At 39.9% G+C, this 12,791-nt stretch overlaps 1 protein-coding gene across 6 annotated transcripts in view; it reads right to left on the bottom strand.

The window, feature by feature from the left end:
* The window catches only part of SLC25A21 (solute carrier family 25 member 21), a 516,682-nt gene that overhangs the window by 197,634 nt on the left and 306,257 nt on the right, over positions 1–12,791 (bottom strand). The gene's annotated exons all lie outside the window — the stretch shown is intronic.

Here is a 12,791-nt window from a genome sequence, read left to right as displayed (position 1 = left end):
ACATCATAGAGTCATGGGAGAAAGGAGTTTTAGAACAGCAGAGTCCTTAGTTCCTAACTTCTCCATAAAATTCCAGATTTTCTTCTGTCCACTATCTATGACCATTTTCTTTTGTGTAATGTGATCAAAATAGCGAACCCTGAGTTTGTCTTTTCTGACCCCCGACCTCTCACAGGTGTTCTGGCTCATTTCCTGAGAGTTATGTTTGATTTGGGAATGCTTCCCTCTTTTCTCCTGTTCCCTTGTTGCAGTTTGAAACCTGGAACACCCGCATACAAGACCCTGACTATCTCCCTGTGCTCCCCAAAAACACTCTTAAGTGTTCTCTGAGAACTTGGCAAGCATCTGGACAGGGACAGTTTTCTCACACTCCGGGAAATCAAAATGTAAAGCAATAGTTCTTTTCCAATTCTTCAACCTGAGGATAAATTTCGAGGTCATTTCTTTTTCTTTTTTTCCTATTTAACCTAAAAGTTTCTCTGTTTTTGTACTAAAAGGAAACCAAATAAATAATCTACTTAAGTTTTCAGTATGTAACAAGGAAACAGAAATGCTAATTTGAGATTCTTTAGGACCAAGCATAGCAAAAAGCCAAAAATTATTCCAAGATTATTACTTCATAAGCAACGATTAACATTTTCTTAATAAGTCTCTCCCTCTCCCTCTCCCTCTTCCTCCACGCCCTCTCCCCCGCCTCTGCCTCTCTCAGATTCCAGGAGAAGAGCCTAGAAAATATTACTTTTGGAAGTCATGCATTATTTTTGTTTTGAAATGGAGCTAGAGCCCTGCTTGACACTACTACTCTATTAATCCTGGTTGCTTTGAAAAAGAAAAAGCTTAAGATCCCTAGCAAATCCTGATCAAAAAGAGATTTCTATACTTTTTAATTCAATAAGAGGCAAGGCCAATCCACTGAGCAGTGCAATAGTCTCTCCCTACTCCATCTGGCATTATTCATTAGAAACAAGCAAACAAAAAAACTAGCCTGATAAGCTGTGCAAGTAAAAATAACTGTGTGCACTAAAAACACTTCCTTAAGGAGTGTCCAGGCTGGCCTCAGGAAGCCCACCAGTCCTCGCATCACCCACGAGAGTGAGTCCTTCTCTTTCCACGGTAGTGGGTAGGGGTCGTCCCTGCACTGCACCGGAAAAAAGAGCCTTGAACCTTGGCAGAGAAGAATGGACAGGACTGAGAGAAACACAACTATCCTGCGTCTAGATGAAAATTTCACAGTGTCAGGAGTAGTAAAACAGCGTCGGGTGCAGAGGTCCTGGAAAATTCACTGACACAGAGTGAATATATGAATATCATTTCTAATTCTCTGTGGTATAAAGCTATAAACCACAAGTTGAGCACTGAAGAAAATACAACATGTGCTGTATAAAATGCCCAGGTTACGTGGCCAAAAGAAATATGTGAATTGCATAAAGTATGTGAATTGCCCTTGTGTGAAGCTTGGCTCATGACTGGAGCAAAAGACAACCTTAGTGTTTTTGTTTGTTTTATTTTTCCAAATACATAATTTTAAAATATACATGCATCAATTTTTAAACTACCTTCATTCAATAAGTACTTATCGAGCACCTACTTTGTGCCAACACTCTTCTAGACACTGCATACATACATCAGTGAACAAGAGAAAGAAGGTCCCAGCCTACATTCCAGGGGAGGTGGACAAACAGTTAATGAGTACACAAAGAAATCAACGTGACGAGATCAGAAGACTACAGCAAAAGGATCAACAGGGTAATGAGAAAGAGAGAAGCACAAGAGGCCACTTTGGATGAGGCGGCCAGGGAAGACTCTCAGAGGAGATGACAAGTGAGCCGAGGTCTGAAGGTTGAGAAGGAGCCAGTCCTTCCAGAAGAAGGGATACCAAGCACACAGGTTCTGAGACAGGAGAAAGCTTGGTATGTTCAACAGAGAAATCCCACTGCTGGACATGTACTAAGATCACGTTATTTTTGAGCAATGAAAACGTGGCTTTGGAAACAGAATATCAAACTGGAAGAAGACTCTGAGATCATTTAGGAGACTAGTCTTCATTTCCAGGGGAAGAATCAAGTCCCCGAGCGTTCCATTGACTCCAATCGCTGGAGCCGACAGCATTGAACCAGAATGCTGGGCTCCTCCATTCATCTTCCTGCTTGATTAGATGTCTCTTGGAGTTAATGTGTTAATCACATTCTCACTTGACACTTAAAGCCTGTCTACAAAGGGATCATTTCTGCTAACCTGTTCTTTTGGAAGGAAAATGGGTCAGAATTCTAACCAGTTCCCACTTGAGAACATCTGAAAAAAAAATTTTTTTAAGTATGCTGGTTACTGGTTACTTTTCAGAATTTAAAAGGACACAAATACAGAGATAATTGAAATTCTAAAGGCTTTTTTTTCTTGAGAATTTAACAGTACTGAATTAGATCTGATAGACATTTGCCATATGTTGTGTTTCTTCATAAAAAAGAGAAATGCATATCCCAGATAGAGTTTGATTACCAAAAATTGAGGATAGTCAGTTTAATTTTGGATTGTTTTTGCTATGAAAGTATGTAACCTATTCAGTACTTGCAAAAGTTTCACTGGAGAAAATATTATTCAATAAGCCCCAAATGGGAAAATTTTATTCTGTAGGAATTTGGCCCAGAGCACGTAGAGTTGCATCCAGAGAATATACAGCTCTATTTATCATCTTGCAAACTTCTTCATTATGTCAAAACTAAATCTCAGCTGTGCCCTGACTGCAAAGCAAAAGCAATACAGGCAATTTAAGCCATCTCAACAAGAATATTTTGAGAATTAATCGATTTTCCAGGAATGTTCAAACAACTTTTATCAATTTTGGTCAAGGTTCACAGTTATGGTATTACATTATCAGCCTTGGATTTATGTTTGTCTAAAGAAATTTATGATTTTTATTCTTGCTTCACAAAAAGGAAAAACAATCTTCTAGCATGCCCATGATAACCATAGTTTTCAGCTGTGCTACAATCCCAGCAATTCCGATTTCATTCGGCATCATTCCCACTATATGCTCAACTCAAAAGCAGCTATCCCATGGGCAGGGCCCGAGGTTCCAAGGGTCAGCTCACAGTTGTGCTTTCTCTTCTCAAGCAGCTCCTTTCTCAACACTTTTGGTTCTCTGGTGATACAGGAAGCACCCAAGTAAGTAACCTAAAGCGTTTCCTGCATGGCACATGACTTTTAAGGAATATTCCAGCTCTTTGAGACAGGCTCTTTATAAACGCAGATGAGGAACAAACACCTCTGATAAGAATTTTATTTTCACTGGTGACACTGCTTAGAGTTTAACTAGAAATCATTTAAAATAAAATAAGCACTATAGCCAAATAAACAGCAAACATTTTGAACTTTTACTTTACTTCTTGAATTTAGAGCTAGAGCTTATCTCAAAATAGACATGGTTATTAGTTTCAGATTCTCTCTTTCCCCCAAAACCTGTACTTAAAATAGATGATTATCTGAGAAAAGTTTATGACTGCATTAAAAAACACTTAAAAATTTCCCATTTGTTTTTTAATTCAAAATAATCCCAAATCAGTTTATTTTATTCCTATATTTTATAGGCATATTCTATTCTAATAATCCAAAATTGGAATCTAAGCCATGGTTAAGGCAAAATATCTCATTATAGGGGAACCTGTGATGGGCATTCGCTAAATGAAGTTGCTGAAATTTTTAAAGCAATTGGGATATAACCCTGGATGGGGACGGGGTGGGGCGGCGGGGGGGGGGGAATAGAGGAAGTAGTCTTCATGCTGACACTCACTTTAGAAGTAATTCACTTTCCCATGACAAAGATAAGAAAGCCATTTAAGAATTATTTACCTTTCAGCTTAAAAAAAAAAAAGGATGTCTGGAGAAGCCCATTGGCAGGCATGAAGAGTGGACAGATGCTTCTCCTCATCCTCCAGGCTGGGCTCCTCATAGAAGGAAAAGCCTTTGCAGTTAAGCAGAAGGAAGACAGAAGTGTCAAAATAGAACACGCCTTACTTATTAGCTAAGGGAGAATCTTCTAAGCCCACTTCATTAGTTGAGGAACAATAGCTACTGTACTTTAAACAAACACCAAATCTGTATTTTAAAAATTTAGACAAAAACACAAATTAAGGAGAGATGAAACATTTTACAAAGGTTCCACAATGTGAGTCATAAAAATAGTATGCTCCTCTAGGAAGTAATTTTAAAAAGAATTCCATTTACAAAATAGAGAAAAGAAAAGAAAGAAGGAAGGAAGGGAGGAAAGAGAAAGAAAGGAAGGAAGGAAGGAAGGAAGGAAGGAAGAAAGAAAGAAAGAAAGAAAGAAAGAAAGAAAGAAAGAAAGAAAGACAGACAAAGAAAGAAAGATTAGAAATATTTGAAGATTATAAAGTGAATTACAGTTGATTTAACCTAATAGAACTATGTTATTTTATGTAGGGAGAACTGGCTGGATTTTTTTTAAAAGAAAAGTTTTTTTCCTTATTAAGAAATTTGAAAAATAATTTTAGCCTATGGTAGCAAGATTATTCTGCATAAGATCTTTGGGACCAATTTTTTTTCCAGTGCCTCAGAGCAACAGGTCCTTAGATGTCCTCTCTTTCTATCTCCTCCTCATTATTATTGGGCCACTGGAGAAATGATTAAAACTGTTCGGTAGCAGCAAAGGCCCACGTACATGGAGTGTTTCCTATGGATCAGGAAGCTTTTGCAACCAGCCCCGCCAGTGGCCTGGGTTTATGTTCAGTGGGGCTGTCTACTGTGGGCCCCTCTGAGTTTTCCACAGTGTAGATACAACCCTTGTTTCCCAAAGAGGCAGAACATTGTCAAAGTAAGAATCCCAGGAGTAATATTAATGAAATCTCTTCATGGGGTTATGGTCTCTCATCCCCAAACCTTCTGTCTTTCCCCAGAAAGTCACAGGTATCTAGAATGTCATGCAGCATTCTTAACAGTGCACAAACAGGATTACTTTCTCTTGTTTTAGGGTCAAGCTTAGATTATATTAGTCTTTTTAATTAAATCACTATACAAATGTGGGACCTTTTAAAGTTTGCATGAACTCATTGGCAATGACGAATTTAATTTGTAATAAAGAACTTAGGTGGGAGCAAATGGCATTTTAAAGCACACATTTATTCACTTAACACATATTCACTGCAGCCCTACAATATGCCAAGGAGAGCATAGTTAATTGTCACCTCTGGGGCTTCCCTGGTGGCGCAGTGGTTGAGAATCTGCCTGCCAATGCAGGGGACACGGGTTCGAGCCCTGGTCTGGGAAGATCCCACATGCCGCGGAGCAAGTGGGCCCGTGAGCCACAATTACTGAGCCTGCGCGTCTGGAGCCTGTGCTCCGCAACAAGAGAGGCCGAGATAGTGAGAGGCCCGCGCACCGCGATGAGGAGTGGCCCCCGCTTGCCACAACTAGAGAAAGCCCTCGCACAGAAACGAAGACTCAACACAGCCATAAATGGATAAGTGGATAAATTAAAAAAAAAAAAAAAAAACTATTAAAAATTGTCACCTCTACCTCTTCCAAGTATATTATCCATCCTGTGTGCCATTTTTATTTGATTATGTTAATAAATAAAATCTTTAATGATGACTACATGGAAAGAATGACATACTCAATCAATGCAGAGCTGCAGTGTGCCCACCACCCAGGACTTCCTTGCTTTGGCTCAGTAAGTACAGAAAGACATTTCAATTAAATAAAACAAATCCCAGAGAAACCCGGATATGGTCATGCAACTTCAAAAGCAAAGTTGAAGTTACACCAATGTTTTTTGGGATTCTGTAACCATTTTATACTATTATGAGTTGCCACTGATTGATTTAGCTAAATGACAAAGATGCAACAAAAATATAGTTTATAAAAATGTGGTTCTACTCCTTGCTTGCTTTACTTCAGTCACATTCTCTCCATGGTTAGAAACAAGCCATGACAGTGGTCTAGCCCTGGATTTCTATGCATGGTGAGAAATCAGGCATAACCATGGTCTAACCCTGAATGTGATCTCAATGTTTTATACCACGGACAAATTGTTAACATATGGAAATAACCCTCTCAGCTGCTCTGTAATTTTTTAAATCCTATAGACTCTACTGCCTTGACTTTATACTCCATCCTGAACTTTTTCCACTGTTCTCTCCCCATTATAAAAGGATTTTTTTCCTTTTCTTTTCTTTTTAGAGGATCTACTGGGGAAAAAAAAAAAGTTTCGTTCCTTGTTTCCACCCTGCTGTTCTGTTGGCCCCAATGGCTGCTCCATGTCCCCTCTCCAACCTCTAAATTAAGTGTTCATTTTCAAGTTCACTGCTGTGCTCCCCTCCCCCTGTAAAGGGAGGTGTGGATGTTCCCCAGCCCCAGCTCCTCGCTCTCTGCTGCGCTCCTCACAAAGCAGCCTCTCACCATAGCCTGTCCTCAGATTTCTCTTTTTAATAAAGTTTGTGGTGGGCTTATGCCTCTAAATCATTTTTACCCATCAGAGCCATTTACGTTCCCTCTGTAACAACCGACGCTCACTCCTCTCCCATCGCCTGGCACTGATTTTTTGCCCCTGTGACCTCACTCAGTATGACAGAATGTGTTTTCTCTGGCTGTAGATAATATATTCCCATATCACTCTCACAAACCACAGAATGAGCTCCGCAGGGAAACCTCTGCCCTACCACTTCCCGTCACTGCTAACAAAGCGGTTTACAGAAAAAAACCCAATGAGAACCACAGGTTAATGAGATGTTTAACACACACACAAAAAGAATTCTTTACATGAAGACTTTTTACAGAACTGCCTATGGGGTATTCAGCCATGGTTCCCAAAGGCTGACCCAGTGACCAGTCAGCCTTAAGATTCACCCAGGAGGTTGTTACGTGTAAATATCCATAGGCCCCACCCTCAGAGTTTCAGATTCAGCAGGTCTGGGGTTTGGGAGCCACCGAGAGAGAGTGTGTAAATCAATCTCAACAGCTTCAGTAAAAGCCCCATAAGCACTTATATAATGACATGTGGATGCCAAATTTTCAAACCATGTGAGTCTTTAGAATTCACACAGTGATTAACATGTTTGGAGAGAAGTATGATAAGACTTCTCAGGGCAAGTTAAGTCCTAATGTGAGGAAGGATGAAAGCCAAGGTATGTATTGGCCTGTCCACTCACCAGCAGCCTATAACTGTGCATCTGTAAGGAGCTGTCAGGACGCTCCTCACCCCCACCTCTCCCCGCCTTCCCCAGCATCCACCAAAAAGACATGTCTCACAGCTCTTTGACAGGACAGGCTTTTAAAAGATCAGTCTTTACAGGATGGGTAATTTAGTTCATTTGCACCTGATTTATGCCCCATTCAAAAATGAAACAAAACAAAAATGATGAAAAATGACTCTGGGCCAAAGAGAATGAACACCTCAGTAATTCCATCTTCCTGAAGCACAATGAGTCATTTCCCTTCCTGGGAATAAAAGTGTGAAGGGGATGTAAGCTAAAACCCCCTTGGACTGTGACTTTGATAAATCTGTGGGGTTTTGAATACCACTCTCTACACACCAGTACAGACCATCAAATGCATATGTAGTAGAATTCCCTCCCACCTAGGACCTTGTTTATTTGCAACTGTCAACCCATTTTAAGCAAGAGTATTTTTCTTACTAAGGAACCACTGGACCACCTCTCTTTCCCCTTAAAGAAGTCCTTTCCCCATTGCACTCTAGGCTTGTGTTGTCTAATCCCATAACCACTAACCACATGTGGCTATTGAGCGTTTGAAATGTGACTATCAATATGTAGATGTGCTCTAAGTGTAAAATAGGCACCAGATTTCAAGGACTGAGTATGAAAAAGAAGAATGCAAAATATCTCAATAATTTTTATATTGATTAACATGTTGCTATGACAATGCTTTAGATAAATGAGCTCAAATAAGATACAGTCAAATGAGATATATTGTTAAAAGTAATTGTATAAAAAGTTTCTTTTTACTTTAAAAATTGTGGCTATTAGAAAACCTAAATTTATGTATGTGTCATGCATTGTATTTCAATTAGCCAGTGCTGTCCTAGATGAAGTCCAGCATTTTGCTTTTCATCTCAAAGCTTGTCACTCGTGCTCCCTCGGTACCTTCGATGCCGTGTGCAGGTTCATTCCACCCAACTTTCATCTTGACGCGCCTACTGGAAACCCTCTCATCTCACTCTTCCCCAGTCCAGTCTCCAAAACTCCACCAAAAGCTTGAAATGTTTTTGCCCACCATCCTATCAAGTCATTTCACCCTTTTTATTTCAACAGATTCTCACTTCCCATCTCTTTCATGAAATCTTAAGTTTTTCAATGAAGACAACACAGCTGCATATTACTCATTTTCTAGACATTCCAATTTGGCCATAGAACTCATAGGGCTATTATTTCTGATTGTTTCCCAATACTCATTTATTCATTTGTTCAACAGCATTCACTGGGCACCTCCTGGAGGCCAGGCACTGTGCTTGCCACGGGGGTTACCTAAAAACGTCAGCACACAGCCCTAAAATGATGTCAACAGGAACACACAGATGAAACTGATGCTCTCCTGCCCTCAGAGCCAGAAGGACTCTCTAGTTGCAAACACCCTTCTGAGGAAGGATTTAAATGCAGTACTAACATAACACAGGGCTTCCGGCTTGGAAAGTTGAAACCTTCTGACTCCATATTAAACACTTCCCCTCTCTCACACTTTGTATTCTCCCTCATGTTTCCCTGACTACCTTATAAACTCCATTTGTCTTTGTAGTTCCCATTTCCTTTGCTGACACAGTATTAAACACCATGCTTTCATATAAATATATGTACATATATAGGTATGTATGTGTGTGTGTATATATATATATAACTATATATATAACTATATATATATAACTATATATATATAAAACTATATATATATATATATATGTATAGTCATTTATTTCCTACAATAATGTAGGTACCACATTATTCCTATTTGAAGATGAGAAAAACTGAGGCACAGGGAAGTTAAGTAACTTCCCTGTAACTGATGTTACACGGATGATAAAGAAGCAGAATTTGAACCCAGGCAGCCTAACTCTAGAGCCAGGGTTCTTAAATACTAGGTAATCCTGTCTCAGAGAGAATACAAACAAACACCAAGGACCATGTAAGCTTGAAGCTGCTAAGGCCACCTGCTGCCAAGTGAGAGAAGCCACGCCAAAAATGAAGCCCATGTAGGGAGAGGAAAGCTGAAGGGAAAGGGGGAGAGACAGAGAGACAGGGACAGAGACAGAGAGACAATATGAGAGATGTATGAGATATTACTGATTATTTAATATGAATCTCTGGAGGATATAAAGTGAGAAACTAAACTGCCTTTGGTCTTCGTAGTTATACAAGTGAATAGTCTTTTGTCTTTTGTAGGTATGGGTTCTTAACTGGGGGTCCAACCGTAACTGTACACAAAGTTCTTGGTGTATAAACAGAACTATAAAACAGTGTATATGCATGTCTCTGGGGAGAATCTCAAAGGAGACCTTGATTCTACCTAACTACCATGTTTACGGCATCTTAGCCAAATCTCCTCTGCAAAATCAGGTGCGGACATTTAGAACAAGGTTGTTGTCATGTGGTTAGCCTATGCTCACATTAGGTCTATCCCTAGAGCCACACTTACATGGAGGAGAATAAGCTATTTCTTATCAGTTACAACTTCTAATCATCTTTTAAAATGCAAAGTGAGTTCCTGTTGAACATGCTGAATTGAAAATGCATGCTTGTAACCTAAGTGTCCATCAATGGATGATGATTAAATAGAGAAAATGTGATATATATATACAGTAGAATGCTATTCAGCCATAAAAAGAAGGAAATTTGCAACAACATGGATGGAATTTGAGGGCATTAGGCTAAGTTAAATAAATCAGGCAGAGATAGACAAATACCCGTATGATCTCGCTTATATGTGGGATCTAAAAAAAAATCAAACTCATAGATGCTGAGTACAAATTGGTAGTTGCCAGGGGATGGGGATGGGGAAAAAGGATGAAGATGGTCAAAAGGTACAAACTTCCAGTTATAAAATAAGTAAGTCCTGGGGATGTAATGTATGGTTAATAATACTATATTGTATATTTGAAAGATGCTAAGAGAGTAGATCTTAAAAGTTTTCATCACAAGAAAAAGAAAATTGTGGCTATGTGCTGTGATGAATGTTAACTAGACTTATTGTGGTGATCATTTTGCAATATATACAAACATTGCATCATTATGTTGTATACCTGAAACTAATATAATGTTATATGTCAATCATATCTCAATTTAAAGAAAGAAAATGCGTGTTGATGTCAGCTCTTTCTCCAAATCCCACTAAAATAACAGTGTGTCAGTTCTGTTTGTTTGTCTTCAGACCATTTCTCACTCTTCCCTTGTCCTGCTCTGTTCTGTTATGCAGAGGGACAGCCCTCTGCCAGGCTGGGCCTCCCAGTCTTCCTTGGGTTCAGCATATAGGAGCACTGATCAGAGACTAATGGGTAGAGAGAAGAGAGAAACCAGAGGATTTCCCCTCTCCCTGTCTGCCTCAGGCAGGAAATCTGGCAGTGGCTGGGGTTCCTCTGAGACCAGCTACCACTCGACAGATCTACTGTGGTTCTAGCTTTCATCAGGTAGTCCTGGTGCCTGGGCTTAGGTAACACCACCACCTCCCCTCTCCCTCGAGCCGGGTGTAACAGAATCGGTAATTTAAAGAGTGCAAAAAAAATGATGAAAGAAAAATTCCTGTGAAGAAAGAATCTGGAAGTACACTTTTAGAATCTATTTTCTTTCCTTCTGCAGAGAAAAGGATTAGGCACAAATAGAACCCCAAAAGACTAAACTTATTGATTTTGCCATACTCCAGCACAAGAGATGTTGTGGGAAATAAGCCATTTCCATGCTCAGATTAATTCATTGTCCCATTCTTCAAGGAAAATATCCAAGGAGAGGCAAAAACAGCCCACAGAAAACTGAAGCAAGTGAGGTTTGGCCTGCTGTATCCCATGCCCCACTCTGACAATGCCTGCTACAACTTAGAATCCAATGCCCTTGGATGTCATTAAGGAAAGTAACCTGCTAAAATCACTAATGCTACATGGTTTCATGAATTATCCTTCATGGTTTACAGTTTGTCTTATTTAGAAACGTGGTCATCTCCAGTACTATAATAGTGAAGATTTCAGCAATAATTTAGTCTGTCCTGTCCACTCCCTACCACCTGTGTGTTAGTGCCCAGTGATAAATGCTACCAATCTTGCATGTTCTACTTCTGATTTAGCCAACTGCAAAAGTTTGGGGCTTTCAGTTTATTCTATGATTGTGAGTCTTTATTCAATACCGTTTTTATTGTTATGCAGGTCAAATACCATCCACCATCCAGTTCCCTTCTCCTTCAGGGTCCCTGGAGGGATTGTACTTTTCCCTCTCCCTTGAAGTTAGGTAAGGGTGTGTGACTAATTCTAATCAATGAATGCCCTTTTCATAAAAATATCTATATAAAAAAGAAGACATAAAGCCCCAATAACCTGGCACATCCATTTCAAGAAATATCCGATTCATATCCAGTACCATGAAATGATACCGTTTTTGAAATTCATTGTGATGAGATTCCTATTAACTCATCAGATTGTGAGCTCTCTGAGGGCAGAGCTAACCTAGAACCCACATGCACTAGATGCTCAATACATGTTGCTAAATGAATGAATGAAGGATTGAGGGAATGAATGAGTAACCGTAATGTCAATATTGTCTTGTTTAAATCATTCTTATTTCTCCTTGCTCATTTGAACACTGCACTAATTTAGGAAATTACCATTAAATGAAAAAGACAATTTATTCCTCAGAGAGATTAACAATAATCTGGCTTTTCAAAGAAGGTTAATATGGAAACTAAGAAGGAAAGGCCAGTGAGTTTTGCTTTCTGTTTCTGAACTCTATATAAAAGATGCTCCAGGAAGTACACCCACCTTACATTTGAATATAATTTTGGATTTCCTTCTTTCTCTGTTTGGGCTTGGCGACTTGAGGCTGCTATGGACTGAATGTTTGCGGCCCCCCAAATTCATATATTGAAGCCCTAACCCCCAATATGATGGCCTTTGGTGGTGGTGGGGTGATTAGGTTTAGATGAGGTCATGAGGGTAGAGCCCCATGACGGGATTAGTGTTCTTTATAAGAAGAAAGAGAGACATCAGAGCTTCCTCTCTCCATCACCACATGAGGATACAGCAAGAAGGTGACTGTCTACAAGTCAGGAAGAGGGCTCTCAACAAGAACCGAATTGGGGCTTCCCTGGTGGCGCAGTGGTTGAGAATCTGCCTGCTAATGCAGGGGACACGGGTTCGAGCCCTGGTCTGGGAAGATCCCACATGCCGCAGAGCAGCTGGGCCCGTGAGCCACAACTACTGAGCCTGCGCATCTGAGCCTGTGCTCCGCAACAAGAGAGGCCGCGATGGTGAGAGGCCCGCGCACCGCGATGAAGAGTGGCCCCCGCTTGCCGCAACTAGAGAAAGCCCTAGCACAGAAACGAAGACCCAACATAGCAATCAATCAATCAATCAATAAAAAATCTTAAAAAAAAAAAATTAAACTTGCTTTCTAAAAAAAAAAAAAAAAGAACCGAATTGACTGGCACCTTGATCTTGGACTTCCCAGCCTCCAGAACTGTAAAAAATGTCTGTTGCTTAAGCCACCCAGTCTATGAAATTTTGTTATAGCTTCCCAAGCTGACTAAGAAAGAAGCCAAATTCTTATCTTCTCTATCTCTATCAGAAATGT

This window comes from Balaenoptera physalus (assembly GCF_965194825.1).
Source record: "Balaenoptera physalus genome assembly, chromosome: 2".
NCBI lineage: Eukaryota > Metazoa > Chordata > Mammalia > Artiodactyla > Balaenopteridae > Balaenoptera > Balaenoptera physalus.
This window is presented reverse-complemented; position numbering and strand designations above follow the sequence as displayed.